This window comes from Mytilus californianus, unplaced genomic scaffold (assembly GCF_021869535.1).
Source record: "Mytilus californianus isolate M0D057914Y unplaced genomic scaffold, xbMytCali1.0.p SCAF_5, whole genome shotgun sequence".
NCBI lineage: Eukaryota > Metazoa > Mollusca > Bivalvia > Mytilida > Mytilidae > Mytilus > Mytilus californianus.
Window position 1 is genome coordinate 75,745,883 of NW_026262701.1, and position 25,130 is coordinate 75,771,012.

At 31.8% G+C, this 25,130-nt stretch overlaps 1 long non-coding RNA gene across 1 annotated transcript in view; it reads left to right on the top strand.

Moving 5' to 3' along the window:
• The window catches only part of LOC127703063 (uncharacterized), a 71,990-nt gene that overhangs the window by 45,235 nt on the left and 1,625 nt on the right, over positions 1-25,130 (top strand). The window contains exon 2 of the long non-coding RNA XR_007982648.1: positions 10,747-10,813. This is a non-coding gene — a long non-coding RNA (uncharacterized LOC127703063). The remainder of the gene's footprint in view (positions 1-10,746; positions 10,814-25,130) is intronic.

Sequence of the window (25,130 nt, forward strand, 5' to 3'; positions counted from 1 at the left end):
CTCACAAGATAATTTGGCCGGAAGCTTTCTTGTTACTATATACCAGTCATAAATTACATTTTTCATTGATTTCAGTCTAAGATAATGCACAACGTTACACTGCAGGTTACGTCTTAAATGTATGCATGCTAAAAAAATGGTTTTCCTGTTTGAATTGTTTTACACTAGTCTTTTGGGGGCCCTTTATAGCTTTTTGTTCGATGTGAGCCAAGGCTCCGTGTTGAAAGCCGTACTTTGACCTACTTTGTTTACTTTTTACACATTGTGACCTGGACGGATAGTTGTCTCATTGGCACTCATATCACATCTTATTTATATAAAAGACAAACCAAGGCTGAAATACCATATTGTAGCAATATGAGGCTGTGATTTGACACCAACATATTTTACTTATAGACAAAGTTACAGCTATGCGTAGGTTAATGTGTATTACTTTCAAACCGGGCCCGAATGAGTTGTTCTATGCCTTTTACAGTAATAAACTTGCTATATCGACTTCTCATTTACCTAATTTCCTACTATGATCTATTTCTAGCAAGGAAAAACTCATAAAGCTTTTGTCAGAACACTATTTCACTAGTTTTCTATAAAATTTTAGGTAAATCCAGAGAAACGATTCGGACGCATCACATTTATAAAACGTTGGTTTGATATTGTTTATGTCATGTCGAGATAGAATAGGATCTTTAACTATTGATTTCATCAGCTCTTCAACGTTTTTATATGTTTGGATTTTTAAATAGATTGGTAGAAAATTATTAACGAGGTTTTTTCAACAACATGACCAATGTTTCTGCTGTTGTACGTTTCGCATATAGGGCATCACTAGCCCAGTAATCACCACTTACATGACTTATGTACTGACATGAAATATTACAGATACGTTTTTGTAATTTAACTGTTCATAAATCGTTTTCTACCCCAGGTATGGCCCTAGCCAGATTCGACCATCCTTTTATAATGTTGGGGCTGCAGTGCTTTTCAATCTTAATAAAGTTGGCCTTCTAATATTACTATTTGCATTCAAATAGGACTGTTGAGTCTTGTGTTGACGAAACGTACGTTTGTCGAATGCCTGGTATGGTTGATCTGTTTGTTTCGCACTAAAAATCACTGAAAGGAGAATTATTTTCAAAATGGTCATTTGGTGCAGTTAAGTTTGGTATTTGATCTCATTATGACTATCTAAAGACCATTCAGGCCAAATATATATTAAACAAAAATCAAGTAAGAATGGAAATTGATCAAATGTTTTGAAATTTGAATATAATGCAAGATATAAAAAGCAATACGTTAGTAGTTCCGAATATTAGAGAAGATTATTGGTAATGATAATAAAAAATACAATAAATAGATTCAGCGAGACGAAATTCACGAGTCAAAACTGATGCTTAATTTATTTATTTTACTTTTTGGTATCATTGCCAATAATTTTCACTCATACTTTCAACTTCTGGTTAAAATGTGATCATTTGAAATGGGACTCATCAGTAGGCTCAGCATATAATGTGACAGCATACAAGCCTATACGAGTATTCATATGCTCATGGTGCTAACTTTGTAACGTCATAGTGAACAATACGTTTTACCGCATCTGGGCCCATTTTGTCAGACGTCGTCACACCTATTTAGGTTAACACGGTTAAGAGGCATTATTTCAAAACGAATGAAATAAAATTGTATCAAATCTGTTAGTACTAAATGAATAAAAATAAAACCAAAAAGATAGCTGTTTGGGGACCATCCTTTAAAATGTTACATTTGATGAATTTGAATTACAAATCAGAAATATTTTATATTTATATAACATAAAAATTGCAAGTGTGCCACTCTAAAAAAAAAAGTCCCAAACTTGTGCTCTGAATAGCAGAAAAATACAAATGCATATTGATGTTAATTAACAGCTGGAAATTCAATGCTCCATCCTTTTCATATAATTTAAATATTACAGAAAAAAGACATAAATCTCTGTTACACTAATTCATGGATAGTAAACATGGATTTGTCAAATATCAAATGCATTTATGACATTGGCTTAAATTGCATCTGTAAAAATACTAAATATGTCAGATACTTATATTATAGGCAGATATTAAACCTAAATTCCCGACCTTATCATATAATATGTAATTTTACCTCAGGGAAAGATGGCTCTAGCCAGATTCGACCACACTTTTATGATATTGGGGCTGCAGTGCTTTTCAATCTTAATAAAGTTGGTATTCCTATATTACTGTTTTCATTCAAATGGGACTGTTGAGTCTTGTGAAGACGAAACGTGAGTTTGTCGAATGCCTGGTATGATTGATCTTTTTTTTGCACTCAAAATCACTGAAAGGAGAATTATTTTCAAAAAAGTCATTTGATGCAGTGAAGTTTGGTATTTGATCTCATTATGCCTATCTATAGACCAATAAGGCCAAACATAAATTAAACAAACATCAAGTAAAAATAGAAATTGATCAAATCTTTTGAACTTTGAATATAATGCAAGATATAAAAAGCAATACTTTAGTAGTTCCGAATATGAGAGAAAATTATTGGTAATGATAATAAAAAATGAAATACATAGAATAAGCGAGACGACATTTACGAGTCAAAATAAAATACTTTAGAATACAAATGTCACAAAGGTTAGTGTATGCGAAGAGAAGAGTAAATTCAGAAGTCGTCAAAGGTTTGAAATAACTAAAAGCAACTTTAGTTTTGTTATTAATGTTCGTTCTTGTCAACTTTAAACATGAAGGCTAAAATTGTGCAAAATATGTTCGTCTTGATTCTCTCTCTAAATTGGATGAAACCTACTCATGGACAGTCATTTCAGATCTAAATGATTACTGTGAAAATCAATTATACGGAAAATCCAAAGTAAAATATCCTTTAAACGGAAGATAATACTAGATATAATCACCACCACTGTATTCATATTGTCACGAGACAGTAGTTTCCTTGTGAGCAGATTGTAATATTTTCTTTCAATTGAATGGTTTCCGTATTCGCAGATTGTATTATGAAGTCACAACAAAAGTTGAGTATCGTATGTCGGTGTAAATAAAAATACATAGTACTTAAATTAAGAACAATTCATTTAAAATTCAAAAGACAAAACATATTTGATCAAAAGATAAAATACTACAACATAATACATTTATATATGTTTTTTTTAAATACAGTAAAACCGACATATTAGAGAACTATTGCTGACAAATTATATAGTAAAAATTACTAAGGGATAATTGAATTACCTTCTTTGTTACTGAATTAATAATATAAAGTTTGAAAATTGCTACACTGATAATTCATCAAAAACGTTACGGTAATATCTGAAATTGAAAACAAATTTGACTGTTTTGCCATGTTTTGTTTTAACTTTCTGTTTGCATTTGATATTGCCTCTATTTATTTTTAAAACAAAGGTTTCAGTTTAAAGCATTCTCTACTCCGAAAGCTCTGTTCTTCTTGTCCCGATTTTTTTTTATCTTATGATTTAGTGTGGTATAGTTATCTGTTAACTACTACAATCTCTGGAATATGCGTTTATAATTTTGTATCCTATGGTTTTTGGGTTCTTACTGAAGTTTCTTAGCATGTTTGACGAATCAAATTATAAATGTGTTCATAGAGTCTACAGTGATTTATCTCTTATATCATGATTAGTATCAGTAATTCAATAAACAGGACCCTAACATTCTAGCAACTGCCAACATTGGCCAAGGTTACGAATAGACACACCTTGCGTAGAATATATTAAATCTTCGTTTATCTTTGAAAAACGTTAGAAAAAACTAACATACAATTTTGTGAAAAACTATCTTTATAACGTATTTGTTTTTGGACTGTCAATTTGCATTATATGTTTTATTCATATCATAATCTAAGAAATAGAACGAGGACAATTTCTGACTCCATTGGCAAGTACATGTATGAATTAGAAAACAGATTTTTTTTTTTAAATTGTCGCAAATTACATTTTTCCGCGAAAGCAACACAATTTCAGAATGGCAGTCTTAAACATGTGAAATATCATTCCAAATGTTTTCTTTAGAAAGAAGCAACAACGGTCGTTTCTAAGAGCTTGCTGTCTGACTGTATCGTATATCAGTTTATTAATGGTATCTGGGACCAACCAAGGTGGTGGAACTAACCAATGTATCTTAGACAAGATGTACATGTACATATAAGTCAAGTGCCCAAAATCGTTGGTCGACTCATTCTAGGAGTTATTACGCCTACGTGACGATTATTACATATGTTGGGCTTGTTATCTGAAAACCCACATTAGATAAAGAGAAACTAAAAAAGGAAAATGATAAGCTGGACAAGATCTACATATTTCTAACCATTGCTAAAATCGTTGATCGACCCCGTAAAGGTGGTTATTCCCAACAAATTAATTTTTTACCATTTTTTGCATTAGGCATCAAAATTATAGAAGATAAAGAAAAACCGTGAACAGCAACAATAATCAGATCTGAAAATTTATCAACACGGCCAAAATTGTCAGTCGATGTGTACTCATTGTTTGGCATACAATGCACAAATAGTAATAGATAAAGAAAAATATAAACAACAAAAATTATCAGCAAGACATAATCAAGAAACAAACGATCTTAGTCGTGATTTTTTTTCAATGTTCTAAATGTACATAGATCGAGGTGAGCGTCGCAGGCTAATTAGGATCTCTGGTTTTGACTAGAAATGTTAAAACAATGTCTGATGTTCATTAAGTATAAATATTTGAATGCATTTGTAGTCGGTTGCTTTGCCAGTATGTGTTTGCATATACTTTTAGAGGTCAGGTTTTATTGTATGTACTAATCTTAAGTATTAATAGCATAAACCTGATCAACATGTGTCATTGAAAAACTGCACAGATCCTTTGGTATATCAAGATAAGATTTCTGTGTTATTGTTCCTGACATACAGCAGATAAAAGTGTATTATTCCGTACTCACAGCATATACGTGATATAGAAGTGTATGATTCCTGACCCACAACTGATATATGTGTATGATTCCTGACCCACAGCAAATAGAAGAGTATGATTCCTGACACACAGCATATGAAAGTGTATGATTCCTGACACCAAGCAGATAGAAGTGTATGATTTCAAGTTCGGTTTACATACCATGCAAGGTCGACGCCAAAAACATACTCAGTAGTTTGATTGTCATGCACCCCTCTGTCGTGATAGGTCATTGATATGATCTTCAAATGGGTTAAACTAAAAGTTTAAAATGTGTATTAACTGCTTCTCAAAAGAGATAAATCATTTAGGAATAAGAGCAAAGGCTGGTCGGCTCAGAAGTACGAAAAATTGTATCTGAGCAGGGTTCATATACATATCACATTAGCATTATCCCTTTCTGAACTTTAAATACCAATTTATCCAACCATCCATGGAAGCAAAAGTTAGCAGAGTATGAGTGACGAAGAAGTAAAGGGACAATAAAAACCAGAAGTCAAATAACGAAACAAATGTTAAACAATATTCGACCGAAGACATATCTGATAATGTTTTGAGGAACAATGAATCGAAAATCAAATGCATAAAAAGGGAATGTACATTAAATTGGAGACAACAATCCAATGCTTTACGATGCTCTTCATCTTATATTGTTTGTACCGTAATATAATGAGTAAAACGTTCTTTGCACGTTCTTTGGAAAAGTACTAATTTCATGGCACGTTATTTCTAGTTACACCTGTAAATACCATTGGAACGTTCTCATTCCATTGTGTAATATTTCTAGTTACACATGTATGTGCCATTGAAAAAGACCTCAGTTTACGATATTTCCATTTGCACATATAGACATGGTAGATATCATTGGAAAAGTTGTCATTTCATTGTACAATATTTCCAGTTACACCTGTAGATACCATTGGAAAAGTCTGTGTTTCGTTGTAACTACACTCCAGTATACACCTGTAAATATAATTGGGATAGTCTAAATTTCTTTGATCTATGCCTACAGTGTACATCTGTATATATTGTTGGACAGTCTTTGTTTGGTTGTAACATGGCTCCAGTACACACCTGCCGATACACTCAGAGAAGTCTTTGTTTCAATGAACCATACATATCCTACCTTAAGTAAATGACTGTCGATCAATTTATTAATATTACTTACCCAGATATATATAATTTACAAAATTGATGTATATGTGCATTACCGTAGTTTTAAAGAAAGCCATATCATTAAAAAAAAATTACACAATGTAGAGGAAATAGTAAATCCCTCCTTTTTTTTTCTTTTGAGAAGGGGAACGATTGAACATTTAATTCATGAAGATAATATGCGGAAGGCGCTACCTTGAAAGCCAGCTTACCAAGACTATGTCCTACTTATTGATTGATTGTTGGTTTGCCTAACGTCCAATGGCAAATATTTCATGCATGTTCAGGACGAATGTCCTACATATAGTTTTTGTCTAAAATAAAATATTAAGTTCATATGGAAAATGTTAAGGGAACGATCATTGAACTTCAAAAGGCAGGATGGAGTATGTTTTTTTCTTCAAAAATATTCTGATTCACAAATTGATGAAAAAAAAAAATTCTAATCAAGCAGAGGACAAAAAAATATTCTGAATCCAGATTATCCCCATACCTTCTAGTGTTAATTTTTGAATGATAGCGTTGAAGCCCTTTGCATGAAAAAAAATCTAACTCAAACAAAAAACCATATCCCCCCCCCCCCCTCCCCCCCCCCCCCCCCCCCCCCCCGGCCGCCCTTTTCATAACTTTATCAAAGTATTATTTTTTTTATTTTCATGAAAAGGTGGAGGATTTGGAATATCTTTTTAATCAATATCTAAAAGTTCTAGCTGTTTTTTTTATTTAGTATTGCAAACAACGCTTTATGTTTGTTGAATTATTTTTACTTTCTAAATTATCTGGATGTTTATATTGTATTCCCAGTTTCCTGCATCTCATATATATGTGATCAGCAAGAGGATCATTATGATTAATGTTGAAAGAAGAGTTTGAATTTACAGTGAGCCTGTTTAGTATGATGTTTTGATCAGGTTTTTCATTTTGATCTCAGCATAAGGAACCATAAATAGGATTGTTAAGTTGATAATCTAAAGATTTTGCTATTTTCTAAGATGCTGTTTAAAATTTGAGGGGAGAACACTCAGCAGTATAAATGTATTCCTGATCATCTTCTGTTTTTGGGTTTCTACATCAATTTCATGTACTAATTCAGAATCAGTTTTATGTCATTTTTGCATTTCGTTTTATTAGCTTACTTTTCAAGTTTTTATACGACGGAAAAATAAAATTCAGAATGGAAAAGGGGAATATGTCAAAAATTTGCTTTCGAGTAATGCAATCATGTTGCTGTTGTTGTCCGAGGACACATTTGGTTTCCGGACAATAACTTAAGTTTAAGTAAATGGATCTCTATGACAATGTATGAAATTGTACCAGAAGGTTCAACTTCAACATGTTCAATACACAAAAGAAAGGTTAGAATTGATTTTGGGGGTTATCATATGGTCAAAAACAACATTTTTGGGTTGTTTTTTCCATAATTTTTTTTTTTTTTTCTCCAAAAATTTACCATTTTTACATTGATTATTTCTCATTTATATATAAATGCAACAAGTACTGATATGGCAGGAGATACACACGAAACAGGGTGTGTAAATTATTTTATCTGTAATTTGTGCATTTTTCCTTTGATGCGTACTTCTTGATAATGTCGACGTCAGTATCAGTGAACTGGTCATGATAAAGAAAATATATTGGGTCAGTTCCCAATTGACATGCACGAGTGCACCGCAAAAGGATCTTCTTTCCCTTTAATTCACAAAATTGCACATGATTTTTTTCGCAGAAACGCACGAGTTATTTCATGAATGACATTGTTTGAAACTTTCAGTAATAAAAAGTTAGTTTAGCCTTTTTGAATGATTCACTGATTGTTTGAAAATTTGAACAGAAAATGTACGATAAACCTGATAACATTGCGTAATCTTCAGAATTATTGATAGCTTTCCTTGCTATTCACAAGGACATATAACTAACATATCGTCCATGCTATTCCGATCTGAGTTTTTATTCATACATAGTCTGGCATGGCTGGTGCTGTTCCAAGTTGTCTTCTTTCTCTGCATGTTTCTTGAGAAGTATTTGTTTCACCTGGTCAGTCACTATAAAGTGTTACAATTCATATTTAGACGCAACACATAAATAGTGACCAAAAAGGTACCGCTTTCACATGTATGACATGAGAGAATCTAGAAAAAAAATTAAACGTACACATAATTTTTCAACATTTTTGTAGGACTATCATATAAAATTAAGGAGATATGTTACAGTTGAATTCAATTCAGTAGACTCTTGTTTATTACATGTATATATTAACAAATTTGTATAATGATTACTGTGAAATTAATAACATTGTTCATATGAAGAAGTCCGCATCTACGTCACGCGTTTTCACACATGACATGATTTCTCATTGTCAGAGGTTGGCAAGTATGGATATGTAGTTGGAGACTGCTGCTGAATAGAAATGTTCGGGCTCATCTTATACCTGTTTTTATATTAGTCCATATCAAAGTTTGAAGGGTCCAAAATTAAAATATGTTTGATTTCGAATTCAACTGACATAAAATTTTTGGTGTTTTTTATATGCTAAATCTACATCTGCGGTTGTATTAGGCTGTGCTTGGCGAAGCATTTTATTGCTTATTTGTTTGTACTTAATTTTATTTTGGTCATGAGAATTAACTTGTAGTTGTGAAGTTGTGAAGTTTTTAAAAGATGATAATTATACAACTTCGCATGGTGACACCATTGGCGTTTTCGTAGATTTACTTTTTCCCGGGAGTGCTTCATATGTTTATATATTCTCATTGTGAACGATTTGTGTATATTTAATTTATAAATATATTAACCGATGTTGAAAGACATGTATAATGTCAAATCATTACAATACAAATTGCTTAGTCTCAAAGAAATTTGTATGATTTCCGCAGTTATTTTTGATGAATAGGTGCAAATTGGGTACTCAGTGCAATTTTGGTAGTATGACGTTATAGCCATAAGTGTTTATTGCTTTAATTAATAGGTTGAAATGTGCACCTGATAAAAGTATTCAGTAGAGGAAAAATGTTATGATCAGGTTTAAACTGACGCATAAAATATACAGGCGACTGCGGGAGGCAATTATATTTATATATTGCATCCAAATAATGTGTTGGCAGCTTGAATTTCAAAGAATGTAGCCAACATACTTCCAAGTAACATGCTCTATACCTATCAAAAGTCATGGTATTACCATAAAATCTTATTTTAGACAATATGGGTGCATACAATATATATGTCATAAGATTTGAAGATATATGTACCTATAAATGTATCACTCAGACTCAAGTCTCCTTTTACAGCTGTTTTATGATTAAACCTAGAGAGTGAAAAAAAACCCAGTCTCCATCTCCTGGGACTGTTTAATGTAGATATAAATATATTTTTTTTGTTTAAAACTTTTGTAAAGTTTTGAATTTAACCTGCATTTGTCTGTGAGCTACAGGAATAACCGTGCTCACATTGAACAGTATAACCAACTTCATTATCACTGAAAATTGATATGGGAAATTCTGTAGAAAATGAATAATAGTAGTCATGGTCAACCAGAGGTAGAGCACCGGATTTTACTACCTCCGGCTACGTTTCTCTCGAAATTTATTGCTTGCAGAGTGTTTTTCTGTGTTCCCATCCCATGGCTGGACGGAACTTTTACACTACAAATGTAATCATAAATTATGATATTGTAACTTTTAAATGAAGTACCTGTGGTTATTTAGGAAATTTGTCACTGATAATGGAAAGATGAAGCAGACGATGAAACATTGCGTAAGATGTTGTTGTCCAAACTTCGGTTATTTCCATGGTACAATAAAATTTGAATAAACTACACAAGTTACTAAAATTTATAATTTCTTGTTTTTGTAAACAAACAAAAATTCATGTCGTATTTAACATCGAATTTATTCCGTGTTGTCCCGTTTTTTCAAGATCGCGATTAAACGAGAATCTGGCAGCCATTAAAAATATAAGGGTTAAACTAATGTCCTGACAATGTCCTTAAGGATATTCCAATGCTAATTTCGTTTTCATTATTTGAAGAATTGACTTTATATTTGGAGCCAAGCAAGAATACAATATTTATTTAATAAATATAAGGAAAAAAAAGAAAAAACAATATTTTTAAGAGTTATATAACTTGACTTGATCAACTTCGAAATTTAAAAAAGAAATCGTACGAGATTTAACGAGAGTGACGAAACTTTTTCGATTGATCATGTAGAGAGAGTTTTCTACCATTAGTGCCAGCTAAAGCTGGCTTATTAATCACAATCAATAAACCAGGTAATTTGTGATTTATATAACTTCACATTACATGTAGTTGTGGCATCAAGGAAAGTGCCTCTTTGCATGTTTTTGTGAAAACAGTAAACATTCATTAAATTCCATGTGGTTTAAATGTTTTTACAATTGTATCAATTATCTAAACACAAAAATCATTCTTTAAATATTCAATTTAGAGGCTAATAAAAGACCTTACTGCTAATCATCCTCTATTTACGAATGTTCGTCTTAATTGGTATATAACTAGTGTTTGTCTTTTTTTTTTTCCTCACCAGTAGCTTGCACTTCTAGATACATTAAGTTTGTATAAGATGTTATCATAATTGAGTATTGTCTGTCATTTTTTGTTTATATTTTAGGGATACTGCAACTTTAGGTCCGAGCAACTTCTGATTTATCTTCATCTTACAATTCAACCAAGCCTCGGTAAGTATTATTTATTTTTATTGAACTGTTGATGATATGCATTTTGTGTAGCCCACCTGCATCAAAGTTCATGTACGAGCCAGGACATACAGGAGATGCGGTATACTTGGCATCCCAGATGTTGCAATTACTTAAAATTTGAATTTGTGATTTAATTTATTTTCCAGCATTAACTTCTTTGAAATATTTCACTTATAACACATTGGCGTAATACAGACCAAATTGAGGTTATAAAATAAGAGGACCTAATAAGTAGTACGCATACAAACCAGCCAAAATGTATACCAGTTAAAGGATGGAATGCAAATACATATAATGCTACAAGTACAAAACCTTATTAAATGAACAAATTAAATATGCAATATGTTATAACTGTTGTCATTGTGTGGCTTATATTTTGTGTGTTTCAACATATATATTTTACACGGAATTCGTCATACTAATTGATTCTTGTACTATTATATTGTATAGTTTAATTATATATCCTTTAAAGGCATTTTTTTTTCTGCAATTTTGCTCATTTATCTTTGAAAGAAAAAGATGGAATTGGTTCGTTTAACTCAAACTAGCTTGCATTAATTCATAATAGAAATATACATATCTTACATCATATTGCTTAAAATTGATAAGGGGAGATAATAAATGAAAAACAAATAAATTGATATTCAAGGGAAGATAATTACATAACATATTTCGTTTAAAGCTATTTTGATGACAATGAGTTTAAAAACCAGTTTACTGCTATACATATACCATAGAATACTGAACCCAATCAACCCAGGCTGATATCAAGTTGAACATGTTGAAATCAAACAAAGGAAATATAACTCTTCAGTAGAGAAGGTAAAAAAAGGCTAAGTTGGTATATTTGAATTGTTTACATCCTTTCCTATGGGCTTTACAAGTTTAGTGTTGGTGCATAATTGAAGTGTGTATGCATTTTATATACGTGTTTTACTTAAATTATAGTATGGAGCTTCGAGATATTTGTAAAATTTTAAATAAAGACACATTTCCACAAAGCAGTCGATTGTGTTAGGTTCAAATACATGTGGATCTTTTTGTGCATATGCATAAATTCCGCCGAAAAAAAATCACCAGAAAGATAAAAGATTGATACTTTTAAACCTAAATTTGAATCTCGCACCAAAACAAAAAGATCATAGACACCAGATCATTTAATTTCACATTCATATATATTGATGATGTTCGTTCCTTTAACAATCCAAACTTTTCTGATTGGGTTCCATTGATATATCCTTAAGAACTAAAAATTCAAGAAACAACAGACACGGCTTCCTTCTACTAAATTTTAGACGAAGCAAAGGCTGGTCGGTTCAAACATACGACAAATTGTGTCTGAGCAGGGCTCATATACATATCACATTAGCATTATCCCTTTCTGAACTTTAAACATATATTGTTGGACAGTCTTTGTTTGGTTATAACATGGCTCCAGTACACATCTGCGGACACACTCAGGAAAGTTTTTGTTTCAATGAACCATACATATCCTACCTTAATAATATGACTGTCGATCAATTTATTAATATTACTTACTCAGATATATATAATTTACAAACTTGATATATATGTGCATTACCGTAGTTTTAAAGAAAGCCATATCATTAAAAAAATTACACAATCTAGAGGAAATAGTATATCCCTCCTTCTTTTTTCTTTTGAGGAAGGAACGATTGAACATTTAATTCATAAAGATATTAATCGAAATCAATAAAACAGGTAATTTGTGATTTATATAACTTCACATTACATGTAGTCGTGGCATCATGGAAAATGCCTCCTAGCATGTTTTTTGTGAAAATTCATAGATTATGGCCAATCTGCAATTAATGTATACCCTCAAATATAGAGGACAAGCAAGACAATGTTTGTCTATATGGACATCACCTCCATGTGCAAAATTATTTGGTACGTACAGGCTGATATCAAGTTGAAATTAACAAAGGAAAAAATACTCTTTAGTAGAGAAGGTAAAAAAGGCTTAGTTGGAATTTTTTACATCTGTTTTTATGGGCTTTAAAAGTTTAATGTTGCATAATTTAAGATTGTATGCATCTTATATATACGTGTTTTACTTAAATTATAGTATGGAGCTTCGAGATATTTGTAAAATTTTAATTAAAGAAGCATTTCCACAAAGCAGTCGATTGTGGTAGGTTCAAATTCATGTGGATCTTTTTGTGCATAAGCATAAATTCCGCCGAAAAAAAATCACCAAAAAATATAAAGGATTGATCTTTTAAAGCCTAACTTTGAATCTCCGCCCCAGCGACAGATTTTTATTTGGGGAGAATGAATTCTAAAAATGGGCCAGAATTTCTTCGAAAAGAGAAAATCGAGCATGTGTCGAGTACACTTTTTTTTGTTCAGGCGTGTTTGAGTTGATAATTTTACCTTGAAAACGTAAAAAAATAAAATAGTTTATGCATCATCTCGCTTCATATTCTAATATTGGAGTTTTTTATTGACAACATATTTGTTGAATTTGGAGGTAGACTTCTTTCAACAAATTGTCGGCATTCCTATGGGAACGAACTGTGTGCCTCTCCTTGCCGACCTCTTCTTATTTTCATATGAGTCGGAGTTCCTTTAGACACTTGTCAAAAACAAGAAGATCAAAGAAGCCAGATCATTTAATTTCACCATCAGATATATTGTTGATGTTCTTTTCATTAACAATCCACACTTTTCTGTTTTTATATCCTCCAGAACTTGAAATTAAAAAAACAACAGACATGGCTTCCTCCGCCTCATTTTTAGACTTATACCTCGAATTTGACATAAGCGGTCATCTCAGTACCAGAATATGACAAACGAGGCGATTTTAATTTTGAAATTATCAATTTCCCCCACCTTAGTAGCAATGTACCAAATTCACCTGCATATGGCATATACATTTCCCAACTCAATCGGTATTCAAGAGCTTACAGCTGCTACTCAGACTTATAAAACGTCACCAGTGTCTGAGCAGAAAGTTGATGATCCAGGGTTATGTCAAAGTACGTCTCGTACTTTTTCTAAAAAAAGTTCATCGGAAGATACCAAGACCTTGTTAATAAATATTCCGTATCAACTTCACAAATAATACACGATGGTCTTGAAGTAAAGATAATTACGTATTATAGTGTTCTTTTGTTTGTCTTTGTAAATTAGTTACTTTACTGTTTAATCTATTTTTGATAATATCCTCTTGGCGTGGCTCGGTACTTATACATCCCGCTATTGTGTTACTGTGCTATCGTCATTTGTTGTATTATTGTGTTTCATTTTTGCTTATGTGCTTTGTCTATATGTCATTTTATTTTTATTTTCTGACATATTTGTTTGTTTTATAGTGATTAAAATTATAACACCATGTTGACTGCCGTACCCCTTTTTTTGACATTTTTACATATTATGTTTGTTTTTTTTTTTGTTTACACATTGTTATAATGGAATTTCATGCGACTGTCATACATGTGAGAGGTTTAGATAGATATAAAACCAGGTTTAATCCACCATTTTCTACACAAGGAAATGCCTGTACCAAGTCAGGAATATGACAGTTGTCTTCTATTCGTTTGATGTATTTGAGCTTTTAATTTTGCCATTTGATAAGGGACTTTCCGTTTTGAATTTTCCTTGGACTTTGGTATTTTTGATATTTTACTTTTTATATATTTAGGTTACAAATGGACATAATAACATTTAAATTCACAGTACTAAACAATGAAATGTATGGGTTCAATGAAATACCTTTCAAATGAGTCATAGCAACAGAGTAGGTGTCTTTAAATAAAAAAAAAATCGCCAAAAAAAATTTACGACACACTTTGCTTTTAGATCTTTTTTGAGCATAACCTAAAAAAAATAAATTATTCTTTGTGTGTGTTATCTATGGTAATTAGTCTACAACCTCTGTAAATGTTAAGTCTGCCCTTCCACGAAATAGTGTTTTTGAACATTCAAAAATTCCCTCTGATAACCGATCAAGCAATAGTTTTTAATTTGACGAAAGGCCTCAAAGTATATTAAATGATGATTGATAGCTAATAGATACGTTTGGATTTTAAATTACAACTCAGTAGGACAACAGAATGTGCCTTTTTTCGCCTAATTGTGATTCGGTGGCGATCAGTAGTCCCGCGCACAAAATTGGACTAGTTTGTGTCGGCTGACGTCAACTGAAAAATGACGCGCTTTCGTTAACTTTTTTCTTTCGTTTAATACAAAGAACTGTTGATTTTATACACGTTTATATGAGAAAAGTATATAAAATTACGTATTATTGTCATTCTTATATTCTAAAACAACAGGAAATCTTATTTATTTTTTATATCTAAACATAGAATTAAGGATTTTAATTTTTCTACACTGTAAAATTAAATGGCGATATTCGAAATGGGTCAAAAAAATATATATCCTTCGATTTTCAATAATTTTTATACTAATACTGTTCTCGGTAGTATTTGGCATCGAAATCCATAAAGAATAGGGGAGTTCAATCCAGGGCAAAAATGTGTACCCATTTTAAAGAAAGGGTCTCTTTTTTATAGATTTTTCTTTGCATGTGTGGTAGATTTAAAAATTGGAAAAGTTTCTGTTTAAAAAGTAAAAAATCGTCCAAATCTCACAAAAAGGTGAATCTTTAGTTATTCAACCCCTTTAAAAATCACAATAGGTGTCAATAAATTGTAGAATTATAGATTCCTTTTTCGAAATTGAAGAAGGCACTATTTTTGTCTTTTTTCTATTGCGTCTATAGGTCTGCTATAATTATCAGCTGTTTCTTAAAAAATCTCCGCCTTGATTTTTTTATACTTTCATATAGTAATCTTTGGGACATAATGTATAAATTATGAAAACAATAGGCATTTCTATCGAGTAAAAATGGAGAACGATCACCTTTATTTTGTGTGTCCCTACTACGGGGGCGTGGTCCTCCCGTAACCTTGTTTCTGAAGTACACGTTATCTATTCATCACTCGAAAATAATGATCCGCTAAAAATAAAAAAAAAAAAAAACACAACAAATATATCTTAAGACATAAATAAGTGTTAACTGTTAGTGACATTTTTAAGCATAATTGCCGGAATCGACCTCAACCGAAGTTGTTTCAGTATATAGATCAACGTTGCAAATTTCCGGCGCCGCAAATATCAACGTAAAACATGTAAAATGTCAATAAAAGTTGGATCCCTTTCTTTTTTTTTTTTGCAATTTTTTGTGTCCAGATGAAAAGGAAGTCATGCGATATGTTGAATCCATATTAACGTTGTACCAAAAACAGGCCAAGATTGGTAAAATTACAGCCAGATAGGCCTACATGGGATTGATTTGTTGATAACTATACATCTCTGACATTGTAAACGTTTCGTGGATCCATATTTACTTCGTGAGCTGTTACTGGCCGATGTGTTTTAATTAACATCTACTTTAAATATGTCAAAGAACATCTTTCTTTTTTTCCTAATTGTTTTTGTCTGTTTTTTGGTTGTTTGTTTTGTTTTTGGAAAAAGGGAGTGCGGGCTCTTTTTAAATTAAATTTTGGACAAAGGCGTGTGTCGTTTTTATGGGCTTATGCTTTTTAATTTATGGTTTGCTATGTATGTCTAAAATGTCTGTGTTTTTACTTTTTAAAATTCAATGTGCAGTATCTTAGAGGATCAATCATTTGATTTTCTAGGTGATGTGAGGGGGTGCAGTAGGATTTTTTTTCTTGATTGACTTAATCATCATCATCTATTGCTACACATGCTCATTTTTTATAAAATTTACACTTTTGAATACATTTGTATCCTGATCTATCATGTCTACCCTGCATTTTGAGATGCAGAATATTAATTTTCAGCCAATCTTGTGTCAAGTTATTTATTTTCAGTTCTTACCAGGCCAGATTATTTATTTAGTAAATCCTCCTGACCCTTTATTCATTGTTGAAGGCCGTCAGTGACCTATAGTTGTTAACCTCTTTGTCATTTGGTATATCGTGTAGAGTTGTCTCATTGGCATTGAATCATACCACATCTTCTTATTTTTATATTAAAACTGTAATCAAGTCTAAAGCAGGCCAATGAAAGGGAACTATAATACCTTTAATAAGTAACTACTACCAAAAACAATTGCATATAAATAAATTGTGATTTGATATAGTTATGCAGTGTTGAATGCAAATGACATAGACCCCTCCCCCACAATTGATTGGGATGAAATAACTAAACTGTTTCAATCAATCTCAACAACATGTCAAAAGTGAAGGAAATCAATCCAAGCATTTTAGCTGCATGTGATAAATACTCAATTATGTATGAAATAAGTACAAATGTACCATAACTCTAAAATTACAATAGTTAGCTTATTTGATCAAATCTAGCCTTGTGATACAATTTCTTGAAAAAGTATCAAAGCAAAGTTTAGTTCTTGTACACTTGAGTAGATGTGTAATTTTCCATGAATAAAGTCAAATAATTCTTAAATGACAAAACTTGAAATCGTCAAAAGCAAAAGGGAGCTTTGTTTCTTCAATTCTTATCTTGTGTTAAAATTTCAGGATAATGGGTTAAGTATTTAGATTTATTGTATGAAGTGTTGACCTTGTATATCATAAAAATTGTGCAGGATCGACCAAACTCGCAAACATTCAAAGAAAAAAATTACACTCATGCAAAATAAAAGTGAAACACTTGAGGCCAAAGGGAAGATTCAGCAAAGCAATATCACTGTTATATAATTCCTTATGTTTAAGTTTGTTCATTTTAAAACCGAAAATGTGATTGCAAAATTTACAGTTTTTGAAAATTTCATAAAAATATTAAGTCAATATCTGAATTTATTGCAACATACATTTCACTTATCCACATCTTCATTTTAATGTTGATGAGTCTCTAATATCTAAATTCCTCTTTTTACAACAATTATGTGGGAAGTAGGAGTCCACAAACTGCTAAAGTTTCATTTATTAAATGCTGCATTAGTTCAGCAAAAAATTCTGCTACATGTAATAATCACTCGAACAACATGGAGTATCTGGTGGGGTTACCAACTAAGAAACAAATCTGCACATTAACATATCTCTCTTAATAAATTTCATATTAATTGCTGAATCCAGGTATTCAAATGTCATCATCCAGTAAAATTATTCCTCTGACAGGATCTGTTGTTTTCTCAAAATAAGAATATATTTGGTTATTATCTTTATTAAATTAAGTTTGTTAATTCAATCAAAAGTTATGAAGAATGTTAATTATGATATTGTATTTCATTGTTATGTCCATCGATTACCCCAATATGGTCTGCTCAAGTAAGTTCTCTTATCTGAAAAAAATGGTCAAATTGAATAAATTTTCAAGAATTTTGGTAAAGGTGGTTAGTAAAAAATTTTAAGATAAAAGCTTTCAGAAACCTCATGTTAACTCTTCATCAGGATATGATGCACATCATGTAAGAGTTACTTCCCTTATATTGTTTTCGATCATATATATGGAATTATAATTACTGTACCCTTCATTCTTTGCAATTAAGTTCCAAATCTGAAGGAAACAATATTGACATTTACAGAACATAGAAAATAAAATAAAAGTATACCATTGGCCCTTAAAGTCTGTGAAGGATTACCTGGCCTATCCTATACATTCATTTTAAGTGCCGGCTCCAACTTATTCCATTGGGAACTTTCATCTCTGACCATTAAATGCAGAATATTTGCACAGTCTGTTTCCCTAATAAAAACAGTTTGAATACAATGTATATCATATTTGTTTCATACTTTGGGGGATTGAAACCATAGTACATTGTAACTAGCCCACTTTTGTAACCCTATTCAGACACTTTTTGGTTACTTACCCCTAATATATTATATTCATATTGTTTTCAACTAACAAACCTAATTTTGCTTCCACCATGTACAAATGTAAATCACTTCATTAAAATGTGTTGTTGCAATATATTTTATATGTAAAAGTTCTCTGTTTAATCCATTAGTGAACATCTTTCTCCATCCTGTAAATACAAAGTATGTGTACATACAACATGTACAATTACTAAATGTTTTTATTAAATTTCTCACAGGAAAATTAAATATATCATTGCCATCATCAACACAGAAATTTTACCAACAAAATGCATGTATTATTAAAAATTATGCCACCTAATGCCCCTTACATTTTTGCTAAATATAAGTGACAGGCAAAAAAGAAACATTTCTTGAAAAATAATTATAAGGTTTAACATTGAGCAAATATATGTTATACCAAACCTTTTGTTTACATTTTCATATTCAATATTGTACATAAACATCATTAACATGTACATTGTAGATACAAGCTGAATTTTTATACATTTTGGGGACAACCACAACACATTTGTTTTGATTGATGGAACCACCACTGCCATGACCAAATTGTCACTAAATCACAAATTGGATTTGATAATATTAATGAAGTTTGAGAAAGTAATATTGTAAATGGATTTTCATTTAAATTAGATTGCTGGAAGATTATAACATGTCAGATACCTGTATAATGAAATTGTAAGATGAATTATTTTGTTATTTCATGGGAGGAATGTATAAGCTTTCAAATGGGTGGGTGATTGGTTAATTTCATTTTGTAAATTTCTTTGATAATTTCAGAGATATGAACATGATGAATTTAGAGAATGGCTATTTAATTTAGATTGATTTATTTTTTTGAGAGGAGGGGGGCAGGAGTATTAGGGGTCTGGTACATGTACATGTAATCATGGTAACAAATACAAAACTCTAAACATTACTCAAGAGTGCTGACACAGGATTAAATGATATTCTGTCCAATAAAATGCAGGAAATAATTCTCTAATATGTGTACAGATTGCAAATAAATGTTCGTGTGGCAAGACAACTTAAATAAGCCATACTAGCAATATAGGTAAATGAATATTCTGTCCCCTTAAATTCTCCAGCGCAGAGTTTTCGAAATGTAGTGGTCTGAAGGTTTATACCACCAAAAATTGCAAAGGACTGACACAATTTTGCAATTTTGCAATAGAAATAATAGTGAGGACCAGAAGAATTTCATCAAGGACCTACAGGGAAAAAAATATTTCGAGAACTCTGCCTGCCTCAACCCCAGAAAATTAAATGGTCATCCCCTTAATTTTCTTTTGCCCTTTGTATTTTACATTTATAAGTTTGATTTTTTATTGAACTTTTCTCTTGCCTGCATGGAAGTTTAGAAATTTTGGGGTATACATGTATGAACTGGGACAAATATATTTATATTAGACCAGGTATAAAGAAGTCAACAGTTAAAGCGAATATGTCTTACATTCTTATGAGTTGGTACATGGACTTTTGAGTGGAACCTGAGACGTTCAGCAAATTAGAAAGTAACAAAGTTCCTATGGTCATTATATTTGGGAAAAAATGCCAAAGTCTCCCCCTCCTCCTTTTCTTGAGAACTTACAGTCTGCGGATATCTTTAGCCGAAATCCGATTTTAATTTATAAACGTTGGGCATAAATAGTGGATTCACTATATGAATGGGAAATGATGATGAATGGCATTTAATATTTCAAATAATTTTACACTTTATTTTTGCCGTTTAAATAATTTCTTGAAAGCACACTTATTTGAAAATAATTAGTTGAATATCTGAAATGAATTTTTGACCTCGTATGTTGTGTTGCAAAAAGATTAAGCATCCAAGAATGTCATAAATGCAACTTTATAACGTGGATTGCCAAATCCAACGTAAAACAATGGCCGCAATTACGTGTTGACAACGTCATTTAGAGAACCGAATCACTGAGCACCGAATCCTTACTCAGACGCTTCAGGTTGTCCTACTGAACTGTCATATAAGAATCGTAAACATAGAAATATTGAACCCTATCAAGCCTGGTCATTGTAACTTAGCTAGAACATAGAAATATTGGACACAATCAAGCTTGGTAAAGCTTGACTAATGATCAAACGATAAAAGATACTAAAGGGACATTCAAACGTATAGGTCGACGACAATCTGACAACGCCATACAAAACCAAAAAAACGAAAAACAATCATAGAACATGCTAATTATGGACATGATCAAGCCCCAGTTTATGATAACTAACGATAAAACATGAAAATACTTGACACGATCAAGTCTCGTAATTATAACTTAAGACAGAACAAGGAAATAATTATGAGCCCGTTCTAGCCTGATAATTACATCTAAATATCAAACATGGAAATTCTGAACCCGATCAAGCCTGGTTATTATAACTAAAGATATAACATAGTAATAGGGGACGCAACCAAGTCTATTACTCATGACCAGATAAAGAAAAGAGCCGCAAAATATTTTTGAATTTTGTATATCCTCCCAGGTAATATTATAAATAGAACATAGAAACACTCGATTCTTTCCAAGTGTATAATGCTATAGCATGGCCATAAGTGTCGGAAATAAAACTCACAAATAATGTATAGCCTATCCATCAGTGCTGTAGATAAAACAATAAAACGGGACCTTATCTACCCTTGCCATCAGTCCTGTAAATGAAACATAAATATACTGAACTCCATTTAGCCTTGACATCAGTCGTGTACTAAATGAAACATAAACGTACTGTAATCCATCTTCCCTTGTCAACAGTACTGTAAATGAAACATAAAGATACTGAACTCCATTTAGCCTTGATATCAATAATGTAAATGAAACATAAACATACTGTACTCCATCTTCCCTTGTCATCAGTCCTGTAAATGAAGCATAAAGATACTGCACTCAATCTACCCTTGTCACCAGTCCTGTAAATGAAACATAAACATACTGTTCTCCATCTAGCCTTGTCATCAGTACTGTAAATGAAACATAAACATACTGTACTACATATAGCCTTATCATTAGTCATGTAAATGAAACATAAACATATTGTCCTCCATCTAGACTTGTCATCAGTCATGTAAATGAAACATAAAAATCTGAACTCCTTCTAGACAAATCGTCAGTGTTTCAAACAATTATAAAACAATGTACCTTTATTTGTCTGTTCATGAGTACTGTCAATAAGACATAAAAAGACTGGAACCCATCAAGCCGGACCTTCAGTATTGAACATTTAAAATACAATAAAGGGACTCATCTACAATGTAGCCTGGTGTTCAGTGTTTTAATTAACACATACAAAACTAATTCTTCATCATATTTCAATGATATAACATATGTGCTATCAACTATAAAACACTTTTTGTTGGCGTCCTTGTCAGATTTACTATCAACTACACTAATTTATTTGTCGGCTTTTATTTGAGTGTTTGTTTGAATTCTTGAGTCAGTTGTGCAGTATCTCTGTGATGTATTTTTACATGGTTATGGCTTCTGGATCCTTATTATTGTCAAATAACCAATAAAGACTGTTTGGGGTGCTCACCCAATTTCGTCAATACAACTATAAACAACTGTAATATATATGTTTTGATAGGTATAAAACCATATTCAACCCACCATTTTCTTCGAAACATGCCTATATCGAGTCAGGATATATTACAGTTGTTTTCCATTCGTTCAGTTGATTGATATAGTTTAACGTTTTATTTTGTCAGTTTATATGGACTTCCACCTTTTTAAAATTTTACCTTGGCGTTTTTTGTTAATGCTTTTTTATATAGAAATTGTCAGTTCTGTAAATAAAACATAAACAAACTGCACCCACTATAAACTAGTCATAATGACTGTAAATAAAACTGTTAAATACTGGCCCTATCCAGCTTTGTTTTTAGTGTTGTAGATACAAGATGATAATAATAAACCACCATCTACCCTTGTCATCAATGTTGTAAATATAACCTAAAATAACTGGACCCCATTTAGAACTGTAACATCTGTTCTGTAACTTAAAAGGAAAATACTGGAAGCCATCTAGTCATCGATCCATTAAATAAAAGAAAAAGATATTGAACTCAATCTAGCTAGGTGATTATTGATGGAAAAGAAATAAAAAAAAAAAGTACATGACCCTATCTAGCCTTCACATGTTTTTTTGAAAACAAAACATAATAATGCTGGACCCCATCTAGCCTTGTCAATAAAACATAAAAATACTGTACCAAATCTACCTTGGTCATTTCTATTGTATATAATGCAAAAATATACTGAACTCCATCTACCCTAGTCTTTGGTGATGCAATTAAAAACATAAAGATAATGGACCCAATCTAGCTTAGTCATCAATGATACAAATAAAATGTTAAAATGCTGGACTCAATCCAGTTTGGTCACTGTTGCTTGAATACTAGTAGTCAGCCTTGCTGCAAAAAAAAAAAAAACAACAACATACAAATACTTACCCAATCTAGTTTGGTCATAAGTGTTGCAACTGAAACATAGAAATACTGAACCCAATCTAGTCTGGTCATCAGTGCTGTAATAAAACATGTAGATACTGAACCCCATCTAGCCTGGTCATCAGTGCTGCAAATAAAACATTAAAATACTAAACCTCATCTTGCCTTGTCATTAGTGCTGTAAATAAAGCATAAAAAACGGAACCTCCTCTAGCCTGGTCATCTTAGCTGTGAATGAAACATAAAAATACTGGACCCCATATAGCCTTGTCATCGATCCTGTAAATGAATATTAACAAACTGTGCTCCATCTACCCTTGTCATTAGTCCTGTAAATGAAACATAAAAATACTGGACTCCATCTAGCCTTGTCATCAGTCCTGTAAATTAATATTAATAAACTATACTCCATCAACCCTTGTCATTAGTCCTGTAAATGAAACATAAACATACTGGACTCCATCTAGCCTTGTCATCAGTTCTGTAAATGAAACCTTTTTAAAATTTTACTTTGGAGTTCGACATTTTTGTTAATGGTTTTTGTATATAGAAATTGTCAGTTCTGTAAATAAAACATAAAATAAAGATGCACCTAATCTAAACTAGTCGTAATGACTGTAAATAATATATTAAAATACCGGCCCTATCTACCCTGGTCATCGGTGCTGTTAATAAAACAGTAAAATAATGAACGCATTCAGCGTTGTCATTAGTGTTGAAAATAAAAGATTGCAAAACTGAACCCCATCAACCCTGGTCATCAGTGATGTAAATATAACATCAAATAACTGGACCCCATCTAGCATAATAACATATGTGCTGATACTTAAAATGAAAAATACTGGAAGCCATCTAGCTTTGATCCATTAAATAAAAGATAAAGATATTTATCACCATCTAGCTTTATGATTATTGCTGTAACAGAAATACAAAAAATACTGGACCCTATCTAGCGTGGTTATATTTGCTGAAAACAAAACATAATAATGCTGGACCCCATCTAGCCTTGTCGTTAGTGCTGTTAAAAAAAATAAAAATACTGTACAAAATCTACCTTGGTCATTTCTGTTGTATATACTTAACCCCATTTAATCTTTCCATTAGTACTATAAATAAAACAGAAAAATACTGAACCTCATCTAGTCTGGTCATCAGTGTTGTAAACCAAACATTAAAAAACTAATGGACCCAATATAGCTTATTCATCAATGATACAAATAAAATGTTAAAATACTGGACTCAAGCCAGCCTGGTGACTATTACGTGCATAGTAATCAGTGCGGCAAATAAAACATGAAAATACTTAACCCCATCTAAAAACATTAAACTACTGAAACCCATCTAGCCTGGAAATCAATGCTGCAAATAAAACATAACAATACTGAAACCCATTTAGCCAGGTTATCAATGCTGCAAATAAAGCATAACAATACTGAAACCCATCTAGTATGTCATTAGTTCTGTAACAGCTGTAACATAAAAAAAGTACTCACTCGTGCATTGATCAATTTACTTTATAATAAATAATGCTGGGATTGATAAAAGAAAACTCTCTTTTGTTTTTGAATTATTTATATGTGTCGTACAAAGTCAGGAATATAACAGTTGTTTTCCATTTGTTCTGTTGGTTGAAAAAGTCGAACGTTTGATTTTCTAAGGTTTTATAAACTTCCTCGTTTTTGAATTTAAGTTCGGTATTTTTATTAATACTTTTCCCCGAGTATCGGGATTTTCACTGTCAGATTTAAGGCATGTTTTTTCATTGCGAATTTACTAAAGTATGCTTAGATTAATTTACCCAAAACTTGACGCTGTTGGTGGAATTAATTACAGGCAACTCCTTTTTTGGTTTTGATTATTTTCTGGTTTGTCATTCCAAAGTTGCGGTACTTTTACTTTCAGATTTAAGTTTATTTTACACTAGTTGTACATGGCCTTGCCGGACGAGTGTATCACACGACACTTTTGTGTTGACATGAAACATCATTGATATGTTCATTTTTCTATA